The sequence below is a fragment of the Stegastes partitus genome, unplaced genomic scaffold (genome assembly GCF_000690725.1).
Source record: "Stegastes partitus isolate 25-593 unplaced genomic scaffold, Stegastes_partitus-1.0.2 Scaffold110, whole genome shotgun sequence".
Lineage (NCBI taxonomy): Eukaryota > Metazoa > Chordata > Actinopteri > Pomacentridae > Stegastes > Stegastes partitus.
The window spans coordinates 342,409-354,952 of record NW_007577841.1 but is presented as its reverse complement, the minus strand read 5'-3'; positions in this window follow the sequence as shown (position 1 = coordinate 354,952).

Here is a 12,544-nt window from a genome sequence, read left to right as displayed (position 1 = left end):
GTAGTGTAATATATGATATTAAAACAGTCACATAGGACATTCTTCTGCAATAAGCATGTTTAACTTTTAATACTTTAAGCACATTTTCAGTATAATACTGACACGCTTCAGCATTTTCAGTGCAGGACTTTTACATTTACAGAGTGGATATTGTACTTTGTAGAAGGATGTGAATATCTCCCCACTTAACCACTAACCTTTAACTACGTGACTGATTCTGCTACAGGTCCTGACAGACCACTTTGTAAGGGGACATCTGAGCCTGCACTTGAGGAGACTTAAAGGGGGAGTTAGAGTGGGATTAATATTTAGATAAAGGCTAATTTATTAATAGGAAGAGGTGCAGCAGAGAGTCCAAATATGTGCAGTAATTAGATAAATGAGATAAAGTGGGAGGTCAGAGGAGAGTAAAAGCTGGTTCTGTTTCATTATTCAACTGAAGTGGACTATCAACATTATAAAGTTAGGATTATGAATAATTCTTAAACGTTCTCAAAATATACATATGTACACATAGCAAGAGGATAAAATAATGTCACAACAAATGTTGCTTTGTTTTTTTATGTTCTTTTTCAAGCTATCTGCCGTCTCTCATAATTTTTATCTGCAGATGGAATAAAAAGTAGTCAGTGTATCATAGATATTGAAATTTCCCATTTCCTCAGGGCTCTCCCCTTTTTTCTTTCTTTTTTTTTTTTTTTTACCAATTGCATATATATATATTAATATATCTACATTCTGAAATGAGTTACCTATATATACCAGTATTTATTGTTACTGGCAAAGACTGCATTTACCACAGTGGAGTCAAATTGCTTTATACGCCCGAGAGCTTCACAGGAAATGATGCATGTCTGTAATTCAGCACTGTAATTTTATCTCACTGTGATCAACCTAACTGTTTACTGTTCACTCTGCAACTGCCACCTCGAAGCTGTATGAACTTATTGCCTATGAAAACCAAACGTTTCCTGCTCGTTATTGCTTTCAATTTGCTAAGAAGAGGGTGAATTTTTCTCTGGAGCAAGACGGAGGAAAAAGTCATCTCACTGAGGTTAGTGGCTGTATGTAACGGGATTGCAGGAAAATAATTCAAAACCAGGAAACACTGTCTGCACACCTTCGAGGCGAAAGGCTACACGCACCATCCTCAGCCTAAAATCCTCCTGTGGTTGCTTAAGGCAAAGGCAAACTAGTCTATTGACTGAGTTTTTTATTGAAAAAAGTTTGTTTGGCTGCACAGCAAAACCCCCTTTTACTGTATATGTGGCAAAGCAGATGCTAAATAAATGCTGTCACCTGCAATCTGAACTTTAATTACCTTGGTAACCACAGGTGCACCAAATCATCCCAGACTGAAATCATTTAAAGACTTTTCATCCGTGTTGCAGCTTTTATCACGTTGTATTTATTTGCCATAACAGTTAGACTGCACTTGATTCATTGCAGCCACACATTTTACAGTGTATCGGTATGAAGCTAAATAATAAAAACAAAAATACTGGATGGTGCTACAAATACTGTAGAGTGTGTTGTCCCCTCGACAGGTTGTCCTCAACAGGACCACACTGATCCACAGAAATGAGTCCCAGCTGCCTGCCTGAATCCACGCTGGTTTCAGCTCAACACAAGCAGCAGGGCCTGCGAGGTAACAACAGAAACCAGGTTTTCACTCTCAGGTCTGTGTAGTCAGCCTCGGGCCGTAGCTGGCCTTTAAGAAATAGATTTTTGTGGACAAAGATGGTCTTTTGGGGGACTGGTCATGATGCATTTGGCTTTTCTTGCTTGCTTTGTTGTGTCAGGTCTGAATACAGCCCTCGACTCACAGCAGTCAAGACATTTGGTTTTGGTCAGCGGGCAACAGGAACCTTCATTTCATCTATGAAAAACCAAAGTCAATATCGACTAAACTGTCTTTGAAAGTGTCTTGTTGATCCATAAAAGTTTTGAACATTTGAATGCATTTAGTCAAATTTCATATATTTCACGAAAAAATGCTTAAAACGTGGGTGGGCTGAAACTTAGATACTTACTTTGGCATAAATGTGTCCCAACATAATGATAACTTTTTTTATACAGACTTCTCACAAAGCAATGCAACCAATACGTTTAGTTGAACCAACATTTCAGTCAATATTCAGTTCAAAATAGTGCAAAAACAGAATTCAATAAAACCTCCAACAGCAGTACCAGATGAAAAACTATGCATTCAAGTCATTCCTACCAGTCTGACAGCTTTTCATTTCGCCATTGGAGGTGAAACAAAAAGGGAATTTTGACAACTGCATACTGTACACTCACACACTGACTTTTCATTTCTGTCGTGTCAGTCAAACAACAACATATCACAACACTCCTCCATATTAAACATCGTCTGGACACCTTTTACTCCTTTTCCAGCTCTACCATTAGTATCTGCTTCAGTGGAGTCGAAAAACTCCAACACCTGTGTAGAGCCGAGGATCATGCCAGAGCACAAATTATTGTTATTTTCCCGTCCACCACTCCCACAATGACAGATTTAAGATTGCCTCACTAGAAAGAACAGGTTATTTAGCCACTTCTTTTGTTTCTTTCTTTCCCTATTCCGCGGTCATCAATCTCCTCTTAGCTGATCTATATCGTCTTTCTTCTTTCCTCTGCTCTCTGTACACAAAAGTAATGCCCCCAGGAAATAAATGTGTAAGTGGAGGTTTGCTTTGAAAATTAACGTCTCTTATTGAATCAAATGAAGCATGGGCTCAGGGAGGGAGGAAGGAAAAGGTCAGCAGACTGAGAACATTTAATGAATATTGAATCCACCGCCGTCTTTCTCTCTTTCACACACATGCGCAAGCAGACAGCAGATGTTTCAATCAGAAGAAAATTCAACGGTATCCCATAAATATGTCTGTAGAAATATATATGAGCGCAACAATACAACCTTAAGATATGTACTTGCCTAGTTTTTACAATCAATGTGGGGTGGTAACATGTCAGGTGGAATAATCATTGCTCTTGTCGCTCTGCATTTTCAGTGCAGTGCAAAGTGGAAATATTATTGATTTTTTTTTTTTTTTTGCCAAGAGAGGATTATGATCCATTTTCACTTAATGCATCTGCAAAAGATTTTAGGATGCCCATAACAAGAAAAGTCATTTCTAATGTATGAAAATTGCCACCTGTCGATTACACCTCTCTCCATCCAAGCCGTAATGATAGGATTTAAGTCCTTCTTCTTGGCTGCAATTTTTATATGAAAAGTCTCATTCATCATGACAAATCCACACAAAAAACTCAGCAAAATCCAGTTTTAGTGTTCTGCTTTTCAGCAAAGCTTTACGCAGTGAAGACTCCTTTTGCCAGTGAAAAGACAACAAACAAAGAAAATACATAAACCTATTGTATACTACCTGCTGGGCGCAGACTAAATAGCTCTTTATCATTTAGCAGCTACAGAGTGGGATATTTCCCTTGGGAACTGAACAAGATAAAAGCTGGGCTAAAAAGAAGAGAATATTGGACTTTCACTAATCTGATGGACCAAAACACACTCTAAATTAATGATATTGTTGCTGTGTATCTGCGGCACGTGTGGAGAAGTAACTGTTTGCTGGCCCATTCTCTTGATTAACTTCAATGTTTAACATATATCAGTGCTGTTACTGTTGTCTTAATGCTGTGCTATCTGTTGTTGCAGACTTAAAGGTGGAGTAGGTGATTCTAATCAAATGTGCTTTTACCAAATCCAGCTAACTAGGCAAAGCTAACAGATGTCTTATTAACATGCTATGCCACCACAACAGCTTTACTAATCTTTAGCATTGATTCTCTGAGTCTCTGGAACTCTACTGGAGTGATGAACACCATTCTTCCAAAACATGTTTTCTTATTTGATATTTTGACACCTGTCCAAAATCTCACCAAATTTCATAGTCATCAAGCCGTTCAGTGACACTATTAAATGAAGGGTATTTTCATCCTGGAAGAGACCACTCCTGTCTGGATAGAAATCATTTAAAATGGGGCTGGTGATCACTCTTGTGTTGATTTGCAGTGATACTTTCCTGTAAGGGGGAAAAACTGACCCAAAACTGTGCCAGCAAAATGCTCCCAAAAGCACAACAGAGGCTCCAGAACCCTTCACTGCAGAGGTCAAGGGTTCCGTTTTTTTTTTTATTCATCCCCTGTCTGTGTTTAAATATGTCAGCTAGCTAAATATCAGCAATTAAAAGCTTCAGTTAAGTTGGGTTGTGATATTTTCTAAATGAAATGAAATTATGTTTAAAATAATCTGGAAAAGAAAAAGGCAAATCTGTCAAACTCCGGTTTTGTTTGCACTGGTTAAAGTTAAAGCTAAAACAAAATACTGTGCATGTGCAACATGGTGAGCGTTTAGTGTGGAATGGGGTAAAAATTGAGTTAAGCCTTGAACGATATTGAGCTGAGTGCCGTGGGTGGGCTATGAGTGCGACAATGATGGGTGCAAACAAGCCACATGTCCCATCCCTATCACTGGTTTGATAGTTTTTTAGCTAGTTTTTTAGTGTGTTAGCTTAGTTATATTATTATTATTTATTATTTGTCGGGTTGGCTGTGGCTCAGGTGGTAGAGCGAGTCGGTCGATGATCGGAAGGTCGGCGGTTCGATTCCGCCCTGTAACCTGTTTCATGGTCGTTGTGTCCTTCGGCAAAACACTTCACCCACCTTGCCTGGTATGAATGCGTATGAATGGATTGTTTGAGGTGGTGGTCGGAGGGGCAGTAGGCGCAGAATGGCAGCCATGCCTCTGTCAGTCTGCCCCAGGGTAGCTGTGGCTACAATCGTAGTTTACTACGAATTTGTGTGACTAAATAATGGACAGTGTAAAGCGTCTTTGAGTGTCCAGAAAAGCGCTATATAAATCTGATCAATTATTATTATTATTATTATTATTAATTATTTTTTGTCGGGGTGGCTGTGGCTCAGGTGGTAGAGCGAGTCGGTCGATGATCGGAAGGTCGGCGATTCGATTCCGCCCTGTAACCTGTTTCTGCCGTTGTGTCCTTCGGCAAGACACTTCACGCACCTTGCCTGGTATGAATGCATATGAATGGATTGTTTGAGGTGGTGGTCGGAGGGGCAGTAGGCGCAGAATGGCAGTCGTGCCTCTGTCAGTCTGCCCCAGGGTAGCTGTGGCTACAATCGTAGCTACCACCACCAGAATGAATGTGTGTGAATGAATAATTGACAGTGTAAATGAAATTAAATGAATGAATGAAATGAAAATGAATGAAAAAAAAAAAAAAAGAAATGAAAAATGAAAAATACTTTATTTATCCCAGAAGGGAAATTCAATATTGTAAAAGCTCACTTTTTAAAAAAAAAAATCAATATAACATATATTATATACTAAAGTAAAGCGTCTTTGAGTGTCCAGAAAACCGCTATATAAATCTGATCAATTATTATTATTATTATTATTATTATTATTATTATTATTATTTATTTACAGCTCGAAAACATATTTTAATTAGGGGTGGGACTTTAACGTGTTAATTCCTAATAATTAATTACAACAAAAAAAATTCAGCGCTATCCAGGACTGCTAGCGCTAACAGCTCCAGCGGTTTCTGTGCTCACTACAACGTGCTTTGCATTCAGGTGGTACCGTAGGCTTGATGTGTTTCGGTGGTATGCAAATTCTTTTTTGCACAAGTTGCACAAAACCATGCTCTTGACAAGGTTTCCATCAGGCAGTTTTTTAAAATGAAACTTACCCTCCATCAGTCCAAGCAATGCATTCTCATCGGATTCCTCCATGTTTGTTGTTGTTAGCGTAGCACTGACGCAGCTTGTGCATCAGTGTGATCGGTGGACCATGAAATTGGGCCCTGACAAACGTTCCGTGTTGCCTGAATGCAAACTGCAATTAAATGTGTTAATTTTTTTTAACACGTTATTTTTCTTGTAATTAATTCATCTTAATTAACAGTTTAAAGTATATTAGGGGTGGGACTTTAACATGTTATTTTCGTGTTAACGCATTAAAGTCCCACCCCTAATTTTAATACATGCTCAGTTTGGCATCTTCTAGTGACTTCATATTTTTATACCTTGTTTTCTGTCAAACACATGCACGCTTCAACAGTCAAGATCTTGTTTGTTTTTTGTTGATGACAGAAATCTCTCAAGGTTCAGTGGTTTTGGTTCACTTCACAATATGTCTGTTCACCTTGTTTCTGGGCTGCAACAAAAAGAGTAACTTGTTGGATGGATGGATGGCTGGACGGATGGATGGATGGCTGGATGGACACATTTTTTTGTCATAGTACCGCAATAACTAGAACAAATTGTCAGAGTGGCAGCACTACATCAGTGTTACCTCACCTTCTTCCATTGCTCCGGTTGAAATTACTACAAGATATTGTGACCTGCCTGGTTTTACAAAATACTGTATGTAACTCCATCTGAAAATGTGAAGTGTAGCTTCAGTAAATGTCTCTGCTGGTGTTAGTAAACTGAGTGATTTCCTTCAGTGAAGTTGCCTATTTGGCAGACAGACACACCACTGACAGCAATGCACAGATATTACACATACTGTCAGTGGCACATCACCCATATCCATTTCCTATTAAAAATGTATTGGCTTCCCATGTCAGTCATTTTAAAATGGAATCTCATAGCTCAAAGACTGACAGGGAGTCTGGGTCACCAACTCGAAAAACTGAATTACTCGCTGATTATCCACTGGAAGAGAAATATCACCCAATAATTTATTTGGATTTAATAATTGTTTCATGCTCCTGTTCATGATGTGATTAATTTTGATGTCACAGTCTGTACTTACTTGTAGAAGTATGTTGTAAAGTACGTTTTTATTGTTGCAGCAAGCCTAAGCATCTCATGCATGGGGCATTTTCATTCCTTGAAATTAGCCATGCAGTTTATATATAACCTTGCTTCACTGAACATGTCAATTTTTAGCCCTTCCAAAAATTGACAATATGATTGGCCAAAAATAACTCAATTTCACGCTGACATTTCAAGCTGTAAACTGCATCATTGATGTCAGAAGTGGAAAGCCACCGCTGACAGACTGAAAAGTGGTTGATGCTGACTTTGTAATGCCTTAAAATGAGGACGACCAAACTGGCTGACTGTGGACAAAAGGGAAGGCTCCTCACTGCAGTTATGCAAAAAATAGAAGCTCTTTCATTCCACAACCATGGTCTAAAATTAGCACAGACATTTCCATCATAGGACTTTTATGATTTGCTTGCATACATTTTGCAGAACGTAGGCTATAAGCATCACCAGAAACAAATTGGATTACCAGGAAGTACACTGTGCTGGACACATACCTCATGCTGGCATAGCTAAGAAGAAATGAAGGCTAGAAGAAAAGCAGAGAGGGATAGATCCAACAGTAACAAATATATGAAAAACAAAAGCAAAAAGTGCAGGTCTTGCAGGATTGAGTCCATCAAATCAGCTGGAGCTCCCAAGAGGACGCCGATGTCGGTTAAGCTATGCTGATGAAGCAGAGACAGTCGGTCCGACAACATGTTGAACATGAATCCTGCACAGACGGAATGCATCGACGGCAGTAATCAGACATCTGGCAGATTACATGTGGTTCATGATACAGAGACGAGCTGCAGTAAATGTCAACCAAGATGTTGTATTTGGGTTTTTTTGCTCCTTTTTCCCAAATTTCATCTTTTTCAAAAGCTCAGGTTCAGCTGGAACAGAGAAAATCACATGAAAGAGGCAGTGAATAGACAGAAGCTGACTTTGAAAATTATGCAATAAATATAAATCTGCTGTGTGTGTAGTATAACTTAAAATATTGCAAAAGCATCTCTTACTGTTAGTTATAATTGTGTTAAAGTCCACTAAACTTTATTTTAGTTAGCTTTATGCAACTACAAACCATTTCAATCTTATGAAATTTTTCATTTGCACGTTTTACACTGTTTCTTTTTGCATTTAGCGGCAATCTCTCCTACAACTGCAGCTGTGGAACTAATTCAAGCCAAATAACCCAGTATGTTTATTTTTTTGAAAATGTGGAACCAAGTGCTAAGCCAGAGGGCTAGTTTGGTTTGTGGGTTGCAATTAAAATGGAAAATGTAATTAAAAATAAATGGCAGGGGAAAACAAACTCTCCCTCTTTCCTTTATCAGCAAACGTAGTTAGTTTATCTGCAGTCATTAAATATGCATTCAATTTTAAAAACTGGTTTCGCTCCACCACCAGCCACTGCAAAAGGCTGTTTGCCTAACATTTGCTGAAACTGTTCCCAGCACTGTTGAAAGAACCACGAAATGGCTGTTAGAAGATTTTTGAAACACTGAAAGTTTTATTAGTGAGGCGCTAATTCGAGCCGAGCTAGACTCTAAGTTGATGTGATGTCTGCTCCTGTTGTTCCCTGCAGTTAAATTAGCACATGTAATAAGATAATCGAAGCCTGTTTATTGCAATCACTTGGTCTTAATGACTGTGTTTGTTCGTGGTCAGTGATTGAATATATCTTTTATTTCATTATGACTTTCCCTAACACCCACAGGACAACAAGACCTGCTGACAAAACACCTGCTGTCTCAGTCTCTTTGTTTTTTCGTTTCCTTCCTTTTCTGCTTTCTTGTTTTCTTCTACTCTGTCTTTCCTTTGCGTCTCACTACTCTCAACCCCAACCTCGGCCAATACCTCTCCTCCACCTAATGAAAGCCAAAGGGAGACAAAATGATGGCGTCATCAAACTTGGTTTATGTAACAGTCACGGTACTGTGGGCTGCTTGCTGTGCAGCTTCCCACCGGCTTAATATCCCTCTCTCCTTCTTGACTTGCCACTCCAGAGACTCTTGCAGACACATATTTCTGCAGGCTCAGACACCTAATCACAACCAAGCCAACCTCCACTCCTCACCCTTATTCTGTTCCTTTAGACATACAACATTACAGTTGAATTCTATGGATTTTTGTGGCCAAATATTTCAAGTTATCCAACTTTAATACAACTAGAGAAGCCCATTTCTGTCCATATCACTGTCTGTCCATTACTTTGATCTGTTGTTAAAGGGGAGTTTTACTCAAACATTGCTCAATTGCTGTGAGAGAAAAATTATGCATATATCTGTGTTGGTCGACGTTTGAGTGACACTTCAGAAAAGTTATGCCCCTGAAGCTTCAGTTGTGAAGAAAAGTTTACATACACTTGTATAGACCATGTGTAATCATTACACTCTTGAGATTTCAACGATTCCTATAACTCAGAATTTTCAATGATCATTGAAACACATGCATCTTTTCACAGAAAAACAATCATACATTTTGGTTGTTTCATAGGTCTTCTGGAAATATGACAAAATCATTTGGGTTAAAAATATACCTACAGCAATGCAATATTTAGATAAATGTTTCTTAGCCATTTTCCCCTCAAATGAGCACTTTTGGTAGCCGCAGTTCCACTGTCACCCAAGTGTCCCAGAGCATAATACTACCACCACCATGCATGACGGTAGGTTGGGTTTCTTGGGGTGAAAGGCCTGTTTCATCTCACCACAGACCTTTCCTCCAGAAGAGTGTCTTTGTCCATGTGATCAGCAGCAAACTAAGGTTCGTCTTCTAGAGGATAAGCTTCCATCTACATAGCAGCCTCTCAGTTCATTGTGATGTGAAGCAGACTTGACTATGGACACTAACAGCTGTGTTCAAGCAGTTTCTAATTTAATGCAGACCTGCTTTTTTGTGGTTCTTGATTGACTCTTGACCATCCTGACCAATTGTCTCTCAGCAGCAGGTAATAGTTTGTGTTTTTCATGATCATTGCAGTAACGCAACTGTTCCATGCACTGGCAAATAACTGCTTGCCCTGGTGATTTTGGGATCTGATTTGTAATCGTTCTAAGTGACTTTCCTTACTGGGCTGCAAGGTGGCGCAGTTGGTAGCACTGTTGCCTCACAGCAAGAAGGTCGCCGGATTCTGCGTTTGCATGTTCTCCCCGTGCAGCATGGGTTCTCTCCGGGTTCTCCGGCTTCCTCCCACAAATCTAAAACCATGTTGAGGTTAATGGGTGATTCTAAATTGTCCATAGGTGTGAATGTGAGTGTGCTTGGTTGTCTGTCTCTAAGTGTGGCCCTGCGATAGACTGGCGACCTGTCCAGGATGTCCCCTGTCTTCACCCTGAGTCAGCTGGGATAGGCTCCAGCCCCCCTAGTGAGGATTAAGCAGTGTATAGATAATGGATGGATGGATGGCTGGATGGACTTTCCTTACTTGTTCAAGTCATTTATTTGCTTCTGTTCTGACCTGTTTTGAGCTTCTTAGACTTTCCCATTGTAGTTTTTGTGCCTGAGTCTGATGAATGTATCCAATGGGCCCTATTTAAATTGGCTCAGAGAAGTCAGCAACTGTCATTAATCATAATCATTCACAAGAAGCTAAGAGGTCATGTCACAAAGAAAATTGGATTAACACAACTTTTTACATCACCAAAGTGGATAATACAAGTTGCTGTATGTTTATTTTTGGCCCGGCAGACTTTATTCATATTTGCAAACATCTATAATTCATTTATGAAAGAACCAAAATACATGGCTGTTTCTTGTGACAAAGATGAATGTGTTTCAATTATGCCAGTATAGAAAATTATGAGATACAGGAGCTATTGAAAACTCAAGACTGTCTTTACAAGCTGTGTTCATGACTGTATTTATCTATCAGTTAACATTTTAACATCTCTCATCATTCCTGAAGTGTGCAGAGATGCTGCAGGTGAGCCACACAGCTGCGATGGGACTCACACAGTTTCCTGACAAAATTTCAGAGGTTTTGACAAGGTGATGTTGACTTTTCATGCTCGCCGGCTGTCCTTATCAGCAGCCAGACACTTTCATTAAATGTGGCTCCATCAGTAGCAGATATCTGGAGCACACTTTTGCTCATTAAACCCAAAACTTGTTAGACTGAGAAGCTGTAAATAGATGTGTTACACAGAAAAGGCTGGGAGAAAAATAGATAGAGGAGTTGTTGGGGCTGGAAAAGATCAAGATAGCATCTTTTAGCATAAAATTCGCTACCTCCTTATTATTTATGACATTATGACGTTTTGTGACTATTGTCTTTAAAGAATATTCTTTTATGATCTCTTGCTGTTATTGCAAAGCCTTGAGGAGCAGTCACTTCACATTTCACTGCACATACTGTGTAAGCATGTGACAAACTCTTGAATCTTTCGCGAGCGGTCTTGTTTTTATTGCTTTACATATGCAAATGAACATGATAAAACACTTGGGTTATTTGCATTTGGTCTGCTATGTTTCCATAATTCATAAAATCCATATTAAAATCTGTCAACGTTCAGATGATTAAGCTGACTGCTGTCTGACAGTGATGGCTTGTTTTTGACCAATACACCTTAAAGTTGCATTTCTGTTGAAATAACAGTCCTTATTAGATTTCAACTGTCAGATAAGTATTGAAGGACTTTTCTAATAAATGTTAGATTGCTGATTTAAAACTACTCAGACAAATTATGTGATTTGTTTTGGTCCTTTTGCTGAGTGATTGTGAACTGCTGCTTGGTACTTCCCCACAAGTCCATTATTCATTCTCTAACTCACACACGCTGCAGCTCAATTCAGTTTCAGCTGGATCAGATTTATTGACATGAGAATTCTTTAACTATTTTATCAAGGCAAGGCAATATAACGTCTTTCTGTCTGTCTGTCGTCTCTATCTACCTTTCCCAGTTCTTTCTCCCAGTTTATTATAATTTAACTAAATTCAGTTCAGTTATTGCGGTGTACTGGCATGAATGCTGTTTAAACAGTTTTGTCAAGGCGACCGGCTCGCTGGATCAATAATGAAAAGCTTTCTCTCATTCTGTCTGCGAGTAAATCTAATTACTCTGACTGTCTAGAATATGCGATGAACAATATCAATCGTTATTTCATAAAGACCTGTGTGAACGCGTGTGTGTCTGTGTGCATTTTCCACACACTCCATGCATGCTACACAATGTTTGTGTTGTGTTCACATTTCTTCATTCTGACTCCTTGAAAGTCTTTCAGTGCCTGAGAACTTTTGAATGAGTTAAAGATAACAAATTTTCAGACTTTCTTGCAACACATGATGCAATATAAACATGTCCAGTTATATTAAAACCTATGATGTTTATTAAAACTATATTTATACACTTTGTGACAAGATGAGTTCAAGAGGTTCAATTGATACAGTATAAAAATTCGTCATGACCTATGACCTTTGTTTTAACTCTATTATGTCAAATGTAAAAAAAAAAACAACAGAAAACGTACTGTTACATATAGTACACTTTACTTTGCTTATAGATAATGAAGCAAAAAAAAAGAAAAAAGACAATAATATAAGTTCCATACACCATCAGAGCCTTAATTTAACACACAACAGCATTTGTGTGTTTATATAGATATGTTAAAAAAAAATAAATAAATAAAAAATCTGCATAAATAAATAAACATAGAATACTTTTACAGGGATTCTGTACAAAAACAAGCAACAAAAAACTATGGTCTTTTTGTTTTCAATAGATGCAATATA